The sequence below is a fragment of the Lycorma delicatula genome, chromosome 9, assembly GCF_047948215.1.
Source record: "Lycorma delicatula isolate Av1 chromosome 9, ASM4794821v1, whole genome shotgun sequence".
In the NCBI taxonomy this organism is placed as follows: domain Eukaryota; kingdom Metazoa; phylum Arthropoda; class Insecta; order Hemiptera; family Fulgoridae; genus Lycorma; species Lycorma delicatula.
The window spans coordinates 130,262,655-130,279,267 of NC_134463.1; the positions used below are offsets into that span (position 1 = coordinate 130,262,655).

Genomic DNA, 16,613 nt, shown 5'->3' on the forward strand with positions numbered 1-16,613 from the left:
TGAAAACAGGGAAAAATATTTGCTACACATAACTAGAAAACCAAGTGTTTCCAAACGTTTGGATATTGTATCTACTTAAATTTATTATGCATATCAGCACCCAAAATGCTGCTGTGCAAATTTAAATTCCTCCGTAGATATTATCCAAATCTAAGATAAATAACAAAGAGCTCTCTTAAAATTCAATACACTTAAGCCTACAATATCTTTTATTATATATATTATATATTTATTATATAACAAAAAATAATTATTTTCTTTGAAAACAGGAAATACTGTACTTACCGACCTGAGTTCAGTAACACACAGTATACGTAATGTACTATACTCTGGTATACTGACCTAAGTAAGTAAATTATATTTTTGTTAGTAAAATAGCATTATATAACACTAAAGAAACATAAAACATTTTAAACTTCTTGTTTTCAAATTACCGTAACCTGTTCTTTCCAAAAGGCCTTTTGGTGCTAATTACTAACACCTTCCTCAGTGGAATCTCCAATAGCAACGCAGTTTAATGGCATTGATCATAAAGAGAATAACATAAGCACTAAGTAATTATGTTGATCCTCCTGAAGTAATATAATCGACTTGTTTAGTGTATGTTCATTACTATGTTACTTTTATAAAAATGATAATATCAATAATTTTATATTGTTCAAAGGTATTGAGATCTTGGTTTTCAAACATTATGTTAAAATCAGATACATATATCTGCATATATGTTAAAATCTGCATGTTACTATCTGCAAGTGTATCCTGTTTCAATGAGATGATCTGTATAAGTTCTATTGTGTATAGTGCGTGCATGTGTTTAGACTGGATGCGCGTTCACTAACACAATTTTTGCAAATCATATACAGAAATAGAACACAGATACCAGGTGTAACTGCAATAAGAAAATTTTATTAACAGCACTTAAAAACATATCTTAATGTACTACACGTGAATTTACAATACCAAACTGACAGAAATCATACTGAACAAACATACTGCAGATAAAAACATTATTCAGTAACACACTAAAGAAATTACCTAGACTTTCTAAAATGGAAATATTAACACCATTGAAATATTAAGTGCTACAGAAAGGAGCTGCATTATCTCTGAAAGATCCTCTACAAGAACAATTTTTATTATAATTTGAAGTAAGCTGTTTACAATGTAAAAGAATAAAACCTTATCTGATAAAAATAAATTTAAAACATTTGTACATAATATCAGTTAAAATTTCCGTAAATGTCTCTAAAATTACTGATATAACATTAAATCGTTACTGATTAACGTTAAATCATGACAGTAGAAGATCAAAAAACAATAATTGTAACTTAGAAATAAATACATACAATAAACAAATAATATTCTTTATGCGATCTGTGAACTATATGTTTTAATTATTTTCTACAAAATAAAAAATTAATAACCACACTAACTTTCAAAAAACAAAATAAATACAACTTCAATTCTATTAAAAACAAAAGAAAAACTGCTATGTAAAAGTTACCTGAACAGTGAAATTATTTATCTTCTAGTTTCCTTTTTACTGAATCGAGTCAATATATGTACTCAATATATGTAAAACAAAGAACATATTGCAATATATAAAGTATTCATATATGCAACACAAACATTAATGAAAATAGTTTAATACAAACAGAATGAATAAATAATATATTTTTATTAAAAAAATAAAATAAAACAGATATGAACACAACAGAAAAGAGTCAAAATAATAGTGAACAATAGTTAATCACTATTTTAATTTAATTCATGGATACATATGTATAGCACAGGTAGGCAGGGTAAAAAAATACAATACTATGCGGTGGAAGTATGTAAAAAAATCAATAAAATCAAAATTCCTACATGATCCATCAAAGAGAAAACAAAGAATTTATAGGAACAAATTGATTTGATGCGAAAACAAATTATATGATAGCGAACAAACGACAAGTCTGTGGCAGTATAAGATGAATGAGCCATGCATCACAGCAACCAAGACATAAAATGATGCTGATAACTGAGAATGCCTACACAAAAAAAAAAATCAGAACTTTAAGAAGCATAAGTCGTTATTAGAAAGAGTACAGCCATTTATCTTAATAAGCATCATTATTAAATATTTATTTTGTCTAAGAATATATATTCCTGTCTGAAATACAACATTATCTTGGAGATATTTATTAAAGCCAAAATGTGTTTCAAGATATAAAAATGGTGATCAGAAAAATAAACTATCACATAACTAAAAAACAATAATTTCTACTTCAATCACATCACCACAACGGGAAGCTTCCCGTTGTAAAAGGCCTTGTTTTGCTTCTACTGTTGATTTTAACACTACTGATCAATCTTAAAAAGATCTTTCCGATTTATTTTAGATTAAATGATTTCCTTTTGCAGAAAAGAATTAGCGATTATAAATACACAATATGTTTTAAATACTATTTCACCGACCTCCATGGTGGAGCGGTAATATCTGGAGCCTTTCATCCAGAGGTTCCAGATTCATCCAGAAGTCCCAATCACTCATGACATTTCTTACAAGCTACAAGATTCATTATCATCCATCAGTAACTGTTATCAGGTATCAGCCTGTTGCTGTATAATAAATAAATACTCAACATATTTAAAAAAATATATTTCCTTGAATCTTTGTTTAAATGTATAAATAATTAATATCAACATCACATAGATTGTATATTTTTGTACTGATTTTAATTATTCTGAATCTCTTTGCAATTATTTCACATATATTTTGCAACAGAGAAAAACCAATCTTAACAAAAATTTGCACCAGGACTTCCAGATGAAAAAACAGACAGTCTTTCATCTGGAACATCTATCTACTTTTCCAAGGAAGTTAGCAATACGGACTTCAATTACTACTTTTATCTTTTTGTTATAATTAACTTTTATTACTTTTGTAAAACAATGGATTTAAACTGCAATGTTTTATGAATAATATATTTTGTGATGCTGCTCTGATTTTACCAGTTTTCTTTGATTTATCTCGACAAAAGCTAAAAATATTCCTTTTATTTCATCCACAGGGCAAAACTACATGATGACATGATGATCTACAAAATAAAATATGACATTGCTTCACTATTGCTATATTTGAGTAAATATATAAGTTAAACGAACACAAATGAAAGTTTGATAAAACACTACAAACCTGAACATTAAGGAAAATCATAAAATTTAGATTTCCTTGTTTCCCAATCTTCATCCCTTCCCCTCTTTCTGTTTTTCACAAAATTACTTCTTTTCACATAACTAATATATATTCTGAATATCAGCCAAATTGGACCATACATATAAATTTCCTAAATATCTCTAACCCTCCTGATGTTGTTAAACAATGCATCATCTGTAATCCCATTATTCAGTAGGAAAGGAGTATCTTCTTCTTTGGACAATCAATGCAAAGAGCAATTTGTAACAGTTTTCCACACTGACTGACTTTGCATCTACATTGAAGTTCACATCTACATTGGAGTTGTAATGCACATCATTAATTATTTGCTTCATGATCATTCCCACCCAATGAAAGGAATATAACAGAGAAAAAATCACCTGTTAAAAACAATTTTTTTTTATAAATTTTTTTATTTACTCAACCCATCAGTTAGTCGAGCTGTTACCATAATTTCCAATTAGATGTGCTACACTGTGATTCAAGTTCAGTTTAAGGTATAATTAAGAAGTGAAGCATATTTCTTATTACATACAACATATTCAAAATTTTGTACACCAAAATATAATCTAAAAAGATTTTTAAAAATAACAATCTGAAATTTTGCTCACTTATCTAAAATGATACATATACAAGGAAAATACATAAATAAAAAAGTTCAGTCAATATAGAAACAAAACAATTTTTAATATATTGTAAATATATAGAAAACAGGAAAAAGTAAAATTTTATTGAAAAAAAAAATTTGGAGAATAAGTAGAATTATAAGGAATTGATACATTTTCATTACATTATCAACTGAGGTAAATGACATAATGTGGATTGAGCAATTCTAAGTTGAATACTTTTTAACAGACTTCCACAAAAAGAAGATTTCAATTCTACCCATATAACTTTGTTCTCCAACCTTAAAACTATTTATGAACAAGTACACCAGTTTTGATGAGTTTATTACATAAACTTCTTCTGGCAGTTCTAGAGTTTCTTCCATATAACATCAATGAAGGCTTTTTATAAAACAAAAAATAAATATTTATTTTATTTCCCTAATGTGTATGTTGCATTCTGTTCAACTAGTGAACAATAAGCAATCTCTCCCACGTTCCAATTAGGTAAGGATGATGCATATGACATGTAAATGAAGTGTAGTCTTGTATATATTCAGGCAACCATTCCTGATATTTATAGTTAATTGACCAACCACCAATGTACATCGGTATCTACCATCTAGTACCCAAATTCATATAAAAACAACTAACTTTTACTAGGATTTGAACCTCAGAACCTTCAACTTCAAAAATCAGCTATTAAACAAATGTTCTGCCCAACAAGTTAACCACTAGCCCAGCCCAGTGAACTAAAAATTAAATATATAAAATGAAAAATAATAAATTACATGTTATGTAACTTTAAGATATTTTTATTTATCTTTATTACTTGATATTAGATTTTGATACATAGCCTAGCATCTTTCCAATATTCAAATATATTATATGAAACTAAAAACGTTTTTGAAAAACTCTAGGTGGCAATTAGTGTAATTTCCTCAGATTTCTTTTATTTTTTTATATGGCAATTTTTTCACCAATTCTTTTTTCACATTTACTTTTTGTAGACCTACCCATATTCTACACAAAATAATTTTTAAGAAAATTAAATTTAGAAAAAGAGTTTTATTTAAATACGCTTTATAATATAAAAAATATTATTTTTTCAAGTCTGTACAAAGGGTTTGGTCTAGTGGTCAACTTGTCATCACAAATCAGCTAATTTCAAAGTCAAGAGTTCTAAGATTCAAATCCTAGTAAAGGCGGTTACCCTTTATATGGATTTGGATACTAGATCATGGATACTGGTGTTCTTTGGTGATTGATTTTTAAATAACCACACATCTCTGGAACGGTGGACCTGAGACTGAACAAGACACTTCATTTACAATCACACATATCATCCTCATTAATCCTCTGAAGTAATACCTTACAGTGGTTCTGGAGGCTAAACTGAAAAAAAAGTCTTAAAAAAATTATGGGTTGATAACCTTTTGGTAGTTACTGATTTTTTAATTTGAATGTTAATATTGTTATTAATATGATATAAAAATGATTTTGACTAATTTCCTACAGGACTATATTAAAAAAATTTTGAAAAATTATTCAAAAGAAATTTCTAGAATGAATTGATATACCAAGTAAATTTAATCCAAATGTATTGAATACCGAAGAATTTCTATCCAAATAATGATGAACATATAGATAATCTCATCTTCAAGGAAGAGAAATTAGTATAGTGTATACTATCATGGTGTGTATCTAGTATAAGCATTGAAAATCATTTTTTCATACAAATACTATAATTTTACTCAACAGTTTCATGGACAAGTACTGGTAGTAATTATGCAACGCTTATGTATTGTGTATTATGCAATCATCGTAGAAATAAACTTTACCTCATTAAATTCAATCAACTAAGACTTAAGACCATTTCTTATTAATACATTAATGAAAGTTTTATGATTGTAACTATGAATGTAATGAATCTCTGTACATCTTTGGTAATCACAAAATCATTTATTGCAATGTAACTCAAGGAAAGGGGGCAATTCAATTCTAGTGTTAACACAATGTTTACATAAGCTAGGCAGAGTTAATATAAAAAAACCATCAAATATAAGAATGCAATATGGATAAAATTCTGTACCATAAATGATCAGACTATCATATATATTTAGTTTCTTAATATTAAAAACTACATATATTGACTGGGCTGGCTTCTGTTTGAATGAACAGAATAAAATCTAACTTAAGCCATGAAAATCAAAGTTCAAACAAATTCTACTGTCATAAACAATATTTCAAGGAATATCACAAAGGGCAACAAGTGCTATTCATTCATTCCCCTTAACCTTAATTGTCTAGAAAGCAAACTTCTAGTTTATTCCGCTAAAATATAATTATTTAATTGCACAGAATCAAAACTATTCTTAAAAACTTTCTGGATCATCACAATAACAATGCTATGAAAATGCCAGAAGATATCTCTTACTGAAGGTAACAAAATTGTTAAAGTTGGCTTACCTGGAATTCAATACAGTCGGGAATACGTAAAAGTTTTCTGTTCAGAGTAGATTCTTCTAAAAAAAAATTGACTTAATTCACCGTCAGATCCATTTTGCTGTTCTGCACTACCTCATGATACAGCAAGTTCTACGTTAAGAAACCAATAATCTAAAATAAAAATATCCAGAAGTCAATCAAGGTCTACGAACTCCAGTAACACAGATATTAATGTACTACTTGACAAAATGACACGGTAATAAAGGTCTTCACAAATCTATACTTACTTTTACGAAATATTCGTCTTACACCACAATTGATTCGTGTATATACTTCTACACTTGATGCTTCTATTTAGTTTTTCGTTGCCCATTACGCTTAAGTTGGTAACGCCGCTACAAGTTCAAAGCCAACCATATTAAATCAATATTATTTGTTGTAAAAGGTGTTTACCTATAATTTTAATATTTTCTTAATTTTTATAATTTCACTTATTAATAACTGTGTATTAAAATTTAAAACTAAAAAAATCTATATTTATGAAATAGATAAAGACAACTTTCAAGAGTAATTACAAACTTTTCTTACATTAAAAACATCTATAATTTTTGTTAATACTAAACTTGAGATAATAAAGTTGAGATTGGTAAGTTTAAGAATTCAATATGGCAAGTTTCTATTTTTTATGCTTACGATGAGATTGGACAAGTAAACAAATTAAAATTGTGTACTTTTGCACTGAATACTATTACAACTGAATATACACTGGAAGTACGATTTTCACAGAACTAAGTTTTCTCCTTAAACACAATACTTTCTGAATTACCAACAGTAAAATATACACTTTTATAAATGTACCCGAAGACACATAATTGCTTTTTCAAATATCACAATATATTTTTTTTTAACAACACTTATTAATAAATAAAAATGCATAATACTAAATATAGTACTCTAGTAAACCATGGTTTGCTGCAGATGTCAGGAGGGAAAGGACGCGCGATATTTATTTTGAATTTCTATTAAAAAGTGACAATTTTAACCATGTAATTTTAATCTTCACAAAAATTATTTATTGTATTTAACTTATTTATCGTAAAATAATGATTTCTTCGTAAACTTGTAAATATAAATTTCAATTTGTAATTAAAAAAAACCAACTCGCTTTCAAAATAAATAAAAATAAAATAATAACTCGCTTTTTCGGAGAAAATTATCCTTCTTAAGTCTGTAGGTAATACTGATGCCATCCTCCGTGGCGCAAGTGGTAGCGTCTCGGCTTTTCATCTGGAGGTCCCGGGTTCAAATCCCTGTCACGCATGGCATTTTCACACTATACTAATTTTAATCTCATCCTACGTTGCAATACCTAACGGTCGTCCCAGACATAATCGGGGGTACCCAACTGGTTTCTTTTTTCCTCAAAATTAACAATAAAAACGCGCATTTTTACATATATACCAATAACCAAATAACATTTTTACCAAAGAGAGACCAATTTTCCATATTAACTAAATTAATCTTGTATTAGTCTTCTATATTTTTTTTATTTCTACTCATCGATTTCATTCAAACATGGGTCTTCCAAATGTACTTGAGAGATGTCCAATAATAGCATTACTGGTTATAAATATCATCTTTTTTTCTTTCCTTATTAACCACCCTAGGAGTAACTGACATCGCTTTTTAGCATTACCTTCTAGTTACTCCTGTAGTGACGTGCCAGCAAATTGCTCCCACCCTAGCTTAACCCCCCCCCCCTCAGGGACCCCCATTGGGATCTTCCCTGGATCATCAAGACATTCCGACTTCCTTAAAAATATAATCTAACCAAACTTAACCTACGCTCGCTAACCTTGACTTGCAAGCCATAGGTAAAGTTTGGTTAGATTATAATTTTTCTGCAAATACCCACTGATTTGGAAAAAAAAAGAAATGGTACCCACTTACCAAAAAAAGTCCAAAATTTCTTCTGGCAGCACAATTTCATGCATTTAAAGGAATTTACATTTTGTTAAAGTGTCAAAACACTGTTAAGTGAAAACTTATTTGATTTGCGCAACAACACTGGCTTTAAGTTTCTTTTTGATGAGTCTATAAATAAACGCCAATCATGAATAACATATTCAATGTCCAGTTCAGACATTAGCCCCCTAAAATTATGGCAGGAACAAAAAATTAAATCATCTCTTCTAAAATATTTCAGTAAATTTTTGTTTTGATTTCTATGTACTTAAATTTTAGTATACTTGTTTAATAAATTGCATTCTTTAAGACATGAGTTCTGCATGTTATTTTGACAAATAAAAGTTACAAATTAGGTTGCTCAGTTCTGCTAGTGTGATGAGGTGAGGTTCAGTAACTGATTCTTCTGAAATGTAATTAATATCTATTGAAGTTAAGGATTCATTGGTTGAGCCTTCTGGGGAATCGGAGATTTCTTTCCTAGAAGTTGGAGCAATTGGAATCAGTAAATCAACACCATGAAGAACTGGTCTTGTAGCTGAACATTTGGGTATGCAATACTTCTTTTAATGTTTGAATTGAAATCAGTAACATTTATTAAGCAAAAGTAACAGTCATCATGATAGTAGGCTCTTAACCCACCGGGTTGGTCTAATGGTAAACGCATCTTCCCAAATCAGCTAATTTGATTAATCAGACCAGTGTCTCAAGTCCTAGTAAAGTCAGTTAGTAGGCTCTTGCCAAAAGCTCTTTTTTCCTTTTAACCACTGGGTTAGTTTAATATAGCACTTGATGCATGTTGCATGGGGAGCCCAGAATTTATCTTGGTGTCCCATGGGACAGTCAAAATAATGTTTGTAAGCAGTTTCAATACTGGTTTTCGTTGGACTTTTTGTGGTTAATTCTGCACAAATATTTGGAGAATTTTTACAAGCTCGATTTTTATTCATTATAAAATTCAAAATGTTTTAATGAAAAAAAGTGAACTGAAATATTACAGAAATACTTAATTATAAAAATAATTAAGTTTTAATTGATGAGTATTTAATTACTTAAAATACTTCGTAAAACTGTTTCACCATGAAGTGCAATAAAACACAGCACAAAACTTAACAAATCTTGATGTTCAGAAAAGTAATACCAAAAGTTGTTCTGTCATAAAGATCTTTCACTAAATTTATGGCATCACTTACGAAACAATCTTTATACGTGTATGAGAAAACCATTACCAGAACTAAAGAACACAAGTCATAACAAGAGCTGAACTCGTACTGAAGAAAATTTCATCACAAATTACTCATTACTTGACTCACAACATGTGTGGCTTGACATGAAATGAACCATTCATCAAATATAGGTCTACAGCATGCATTACAATATAAATCAGATGTGAATAAGCAATCATATAGATGTACTAACTTATGTGTACTTTTGTTCCACAAATGATGGAAAAAATAAATGTAAGGAATTGTAACTTAAGAATGTTACATGTTGGGTTGTTTCAGAATATATGTTCAGGTTCAGCATATAAAATCTATATAGAACACCTAATCCCTTTTAAGTTCTAAATTTTATGTTGACTAGTGTTATTAGTCCTCCTACTGAGTTATCATTAAGATTCTATGGTAGTAAACTGTCTTAAGCATTATAATTTGTTGTTTGAATAACTAATATTGATCCTAATGAAACTGGCTGATTTACTTCAAACAAGTATTTCAAAAGTAACCTTTAATAAGGAAAAAAGTAAATAACTTACAGAAATATCTGATATAATAATGAACAGTATATCTTCAAGTTTCATTCACTAATGTTCAATACAGCTACCTTTTCTATCATGGCAGATGACCCATCTGTAATCAATTTCTCACCAAATCCTATGAAGCATGTCTTGATCTATGGTGGCAACTGTTTGTTATCCAGTGCTGCAGCTCATCGACATTTCCTGTAAGTGGAAAAACAAACAGTCTTTGACATAACCCCATACAGAGAAGTACATTGAAGTTAAATCACGCGATCTTGGTGGCCAGGAAATTGTTCCACCATATCCAATCCAAGTCAACACTTTGCTATTGATATATGCAACAACTGCACAATGATAATGCAGTAGCGTGATATCTTGCTGGAAAACAAATTCTGTGCTCATACCCTGTTGTAATTTGTAGCATTAGATGTTCAAGTATGTCCATGTACAATATGCCAGTAACAGTTAACTTGCCAAAAAAGAAACGATCATAAATTTTTTGACAATTTACAGCACAAAAAACATTTATCTTAGACAAGTCCCATACTTGTTCGATTATGTGATGTGGATTCTGATAACCCCATATTCGAACATTGTTTATTCACTTTACTACTGGTGTGGAAGGCTGCTTCGTCACAGAACACAATTTATTGTCTTCAGTTTTGATTTTGTTTAACATATTTACTCAAAACTCAGTACTTTTTTATCACCTTCTCAAAGTTTGTAATTTGTAGTTTAAATGACACAATATCCTCCACACTGAAATCCTAGGAATATTCAACTCTTTAAGTTAGCATGTTCCATTAGTTTACCTGGATTGTGAATGAATGTCTGCCGCACTTGTTCAATTGCCACTTCAGAAACTGAGGGTGTACCCTGACCTGGCATCCTATGTGATTGTACCATGCAATAACAGTCTGTCTTTGAGGTAGTTGGTTATGATATCCAGTCATGAATTGTCTCCGAATGGTAGTAGCAGATTTGGATTCATGAACATCATTGAGCATGGTCTGTGACTCCAAGAGAACTGATGTAATTACTTGTTCACATATGCTATCTAGTGAGAACATCAGGAACTAACGTTAGGTGGGAATGAAACCTGGAAGATGTGTTCAGTAAATAACTTGGAAATAGTTCCGAGTTATTTACTTTTTTCATTAAAAGTTACTTTTGTATAACTAATTTAGAAATATCCTGTACAAAGGCGAATAATGCCCGGTAGCTAATAAATAATCATAACAGGTATGGTTTACCTACTTTCATTTCAGAAATTAGGTTTATTAAATAACCAAGACAAGGAAAACGTTACACATATTTAATATTTTCTTTGATTACAATATTTTATTGGGTTAATTTATTAAAATTTAATAATCTTTTATCATATATGTACATTATTCAGCTGCATTTGTTTGAAAGAATGTATAAGAAATAAGTTAACAAGCAGCCAGCCCATCGCACGAAATAACAAGGATATGTACTGATTTTACAAGTCTTGTCATCCTTTAATGGTTCCAGCAGGAACAGATCTACATCCACAAACCCGACACAAGAAATTGATCGAGGATAAAGAAAAAGAGTGAGTGGTCATAAAGACTCCATTTTCAGAATTGCAATTCAGGAAAGCTCAAAGATTCTGTCGGTAGCAAATAGCTATTTCATCAGCAATCCCTCAAACCAAAATTTTTAATCAGAAGGGAACAGTTTATTGCAGAGCTACAATTTTGTGTTGATTAGTACAATAGAAAATATTTTTTTTCCTACAAAAATAAACAATAGTTAAGTTAGTTCTCTAGAGAACTACCCCGTACATGAAGAACTGACATCCAGTTTTCCTAATGTAATTGTGGCAATGGGAGAATGAAGTCTCAATTTCATTAGTAACCTCTGATTAAAGTTAATGTTTCTTCTTACACAGGTTAATGTTTTTTTCTTTTGCATGGTTTAGTGCAAACTGTGGGACATCTTTGTAAGCAACAGTGTAAACAGAAGTCAATAAAATGTTAGGACAGAATTGAAAGAAAAAATACTGTTTGTTTAAAAATAAGTTTCATGATAAATGATAGTGATAAATCAACACAAGAATAAGGTTACATATATAAAAAGAACAAGAAAGATCATTTTATCAAATCAATTTATTTAATTAATTCATTTTTGTTGAAATTATTTGTACAAAAATTATTTTATTATTACTCTCATATATTATAACATTTTAATAACTAAATGAAAAAAAAATCAATAAATTAAAAAGTGCAAGATTAAAATTATATTATAAATAATAATAATAAAACTACAATTCAAGACATCACTTCTTATAATTTATTATAGCTATTACATGTATACCCATAGTAATAATTTTAAAATTTAGTAAATTTAAATGAAGTAAAAAAAAAATACACAAAGTGTTGTAATTTTTATATGATTTTTTTTTTGTAATACTTTGCTACACTATGTACAATAATTTTTTGTCAGTCAGTCTGTCGGTTAACTATTTCATATTAAAATAACTATCTGGAACAAAACAGAAATTAACATATTATTAAAAAAACTGTAATGTTACTAATACATTTACTTTACATTAGGTCTGAAGAAATCGAGAGTTAAAAACTACCTGGTGTTCAATAAATGTTTCAGATGTGTTTGCTTACCTGAAGATAATTAAGTGTCATCTAACAGTTATAATCTTGTAATTGGGATATTTGTCTTTTGGCAGTATTATCTCAAAATAAAAATAATTCATTAAAAATTGTTATGCGACATCAAAATATCATACAGACTAAAGTTATATCTTTATATATAACTTTAGAAATAAATGTTCCTATACTTCAGTTCTTAATAAAGAATTTATTTCAGAACTATAAAAGTTATAGAGCAAACAGATTGTTTAAAGAAATTACATATACGTATTAATAAGCTGCAATATTAAAAAAAAAACACTTTTTCCATTAATATAAATTAATAAGACATATTATAGCAACATTTAATTCTCAAAGAAATAAAAAAATTAATGAAATTTTTATCTTTACACAATAATAAACTTAATGTTTTAATTTTTTATAACTTAAATTTTTGTATATATAGGGTAAGTCCTAAAAGTAATCCGATAAAAAAATTAAATATTCCATAATTTGTTTCCAATTCCTATACATTAATTAATACATAAAATAAAAATTTACTACAGTAAAATTCTATTTATTTCTTTAGGCAGGGGATAAGACATTTACAAACTATGCATTCATATCAGTAATAAATGAAGATAAAGACAATACCTGGAGATATCAAAAGGAGAAAAGGAAACTCGATCGAGCATATAATTAGGGAAAAAGGAATAATAAAAACAGTTCTTCAAGGCTTAAATAAATGGCTGTTAATAAATGACATAAAAGGTAGCGAAAGTTATACTGAAATGAAAAGGAAAACATGGAACAACACCAGTGCCAACAGGCAAATACTATATGATGATGCATTCATATTACAATAAAATAGGTAATTAGACCCACAATAAATGAAAAATTGTTTTCTCTTTCCCTGGAATATTTAAAAAAATATATTTTCTGTAGTTATACAATTCAGGCTGCACAAAATACCTGGTTAAAAAATGATTTGTGAATTCATCCCTTTTATAACATGTACAAAATAAGAGCAGAACTGTACACTACAACAGGAGTCGCTACTGCCACATGATTTGAGCACTGAAAAACAATCGGATCACATTATCAAAATATAGCCAGGCTCCATAACTGTCAGAGTATGAATATTTTTATTATAGGAAGTTTTATTTTTTTAAAAAAAGGAGGGCTGACAACTATTCAAAAGAGCTAAAACTTACTTCAATCACTGGCTAAAATTTACATATTAAAAAACAAAAAGCTTATTTTTTAAGCCACAGAGAAAGTAGTTGACAGACTCGTAAGTGCTAAGAAATGTTCTGAAAATCAGCATAAACTAGAAAATATTTTCAATATAATCCTCTGAGTAATAATGGGGGAAAAAAATATTCCCACATATATAAATTAGATAATTTTGGTTCATCTTGTAAGCAGTGCCTAGAAATTAATTTTTCAAACACAAAAAAGAATCATCCAGTAAAATATTGCAACCATACATATCTGGATGAAACAAATTAATGAATTTATACTCCATATATATTGCTTAAAATTACTTAAATTGCCTGTAGATTAATAAAAGCTAATGAATAAAAGAAACTCCAGCTTGCATCTAAAAATCATCAGAAACGCAACAGAATTAAGTAATTATTTACAGACTGTCAATAATTATATTATTTGGTACTCCCTGCAATTTTCATTAAAAATCATACATTATAGTAGCAGTCACTTCATGAGTATAAAACCCGTCTTAATTAATTTCAAGATTTGTCTTAGTTTGAGGCAAGAGAAAAACATGTAATAATAGTCTTGATATTTTTATATTAAAACAGTTATCGACGAACAGATGTTAAATAATTTTCAATAACTTAACACATTTTAATGATTATATCACATGAAGTCCAGTTAGAAATTATCAGAACGGCTATCGGATTATGGAAAAGATCAACTTATTTTATTGAAATCAAGTTTAGAGCCTTTTAAGATATTGCTGATGGTTATAAAAAATTATTGGTAAGATTTTTTTCTCCCACAATAAAAGGTTTAATTGCTTCAATTAATATAGTTTTTTTAATAAAAAATATGTAAAAAGATGTAGGATTACAATCATATATAGAAAACTAATTTGCCAGATTGCATCCAGATAATTCGATAACCATGTGGTATCTAAGGATAAGCCAATTCAAAAAAAAAACTTATTCCAGTAAAAAAAAACTAAATATATAAAAATCAATTATGTATATTTTTCTTCTACCAGTGCGATTAATACTTTTAGAATCTATTTCTTACGACTATAAAATTTATACAATATAATTTGGTCTTAGTTAAACACATAAATAAAATCACAATTTTTATCTAATAAATGTATTTAAAAAGTCACGTTTGTTTATTTATATCTCTACAAGATTTCTTTATTAATTTTTGGAAGTCAGTTTTATGAAATTTAGGCATAATCAATACAAATCCGACGTGCAAAAAGAAGTCTTCAGTTTAATCCTAGATGAAAACTTTTGTCATTTAAAAATCAATGTAAATTATAATTTAATTTTTAATTAAGCAATCATTAAAAAAAATATTTAGCGAATCAATAGTGAAGAGCTAATGTATAGATTTTACAAAAAGGATAATCGTTAATTTCCTAGCAGAGTTTATAAGATCTATGTAATGGTCGTCCTAATGAAACAGATTATAAGTGTATTTGTGTAGATGTAAATATTATAGAATACATTCAATACTATAGTTGAGGTACACAAAATCAATGTTAATTTTTATTAAACATAGTGGTGATAATTTTCTACACAAAGAACAATTTTATTTAAATGTATTTAATTAACTGTAATTTTTTTTACAAAAATATATTATCAGTTACAAAATAGTAACTTTAATAAGCTTTACATTATATATTTCAGAAACATCTTCTTAAAAGTAAAACTATATATCTAGGACTTGAAAATGTACAGAAATCCTAGGCCATAAAATCAACATTAGTCATTATTTACATCGGCTAGCTAACTAGTAACTGTAAGTTAAATTCACAGCAATTTGTTTTTTTTTTTGTTTAACAGTGTCTCCTAATTAATTTTAGGCTCAATACATCAACACTGAATTGCCAGTAGTAACAGATGAACCTATATAACAAGAAATTATTAAACAGCTTCATTTTAATTGTCAATTACTTAAAAATGATCTCCATCTGGTTAATCCCCATACTTTTGCAGGTAATTTGGGAAGATGCAGATGGTACGTAACAGCTACTGCTACTTCTATTAGTGTACAAACTCAATAACTTAACTACAAACAATAATTATAAATATAGAAGATACCAATTTTTTTTAAAATTAGATTGTTTTTAATATTTCCTGCATGAAAATCATTACAAAAATGCTGTTATAAGTTGCACGCTTTAAATAATAAAACGATGTCATAAGAAGTTTTAAAATTAAAACTTGAGCGGTTACATATAAAAAATAACAAGTTTACCTATTATAAAAAAAACAAAACATTCTAACCTTTTTTTTTAATTATAAAAGACTTTTTACAAACTGACTGACATTTTTCACCAAAAGTAAAAATATAGAACGTGCAATTATTTATAACTTATACAAATTTTATATTACTTAAAATTTTTATTACTACCTTTTTAATTATTACTTTACTAATTAATTAGAAAATAAAAGTTGAACAGAATAAATTATTCATATAAAATAATATACATTTTAAAAATAATTATTACTATTATAATATGAAATGTGGAATGTTATACTGATGAATTCAATTTTAATAAAAAAAAATAATAAAAAGAAAACCATCAGCGCTATAAATAATTGTGTTGTACAGAACAATACAAAAAAAAAGAATATCTAAAGTGTCAGGTAAAGTATTAACTAATACCTACATTAGAAATTAGAAACAAATGTGCATCATACATATTATTCATAAATAATATTTTTACAATATAGAAACACAAAATTATCAAATAAAGTAAAAACATACCCAAATAAAATTAAATTAAATCTAAAAAACAACAAAATGACAACTTAAAACTAACAATA

General features: G+C 28.1%; 1 protein-coding gene across 2 annotated transcripts in view; it reads right to left on the reverse strand.

Moving 5' to 3' along the window:
- LOC142329876 (mitochondrial uncoupling protein 4-like) overlaps window positions 1–6,695 on the reverse strand; it is a 59,794-nt gene extending 53,099 nt beyond the window's left edge. For both annotated transcript variants that reach the window (XM_075374765.1, XM_075374763.1), the window contains exons 1-2: window positions 6,540–6,695; window positions 6,274–6,423 (exon numbers count right to left, since the gene is read on the reverse strand). The gene's annotated coding sequence lies outside the window, so the exon portion shown is untranslated. The remainder of the gene's footprint in view (window positions 1–6,273; window positions 6,424–6,539) is intronic.
- Window positions 6,696–16,613: the final 9,918 nt, after the last annotated feature.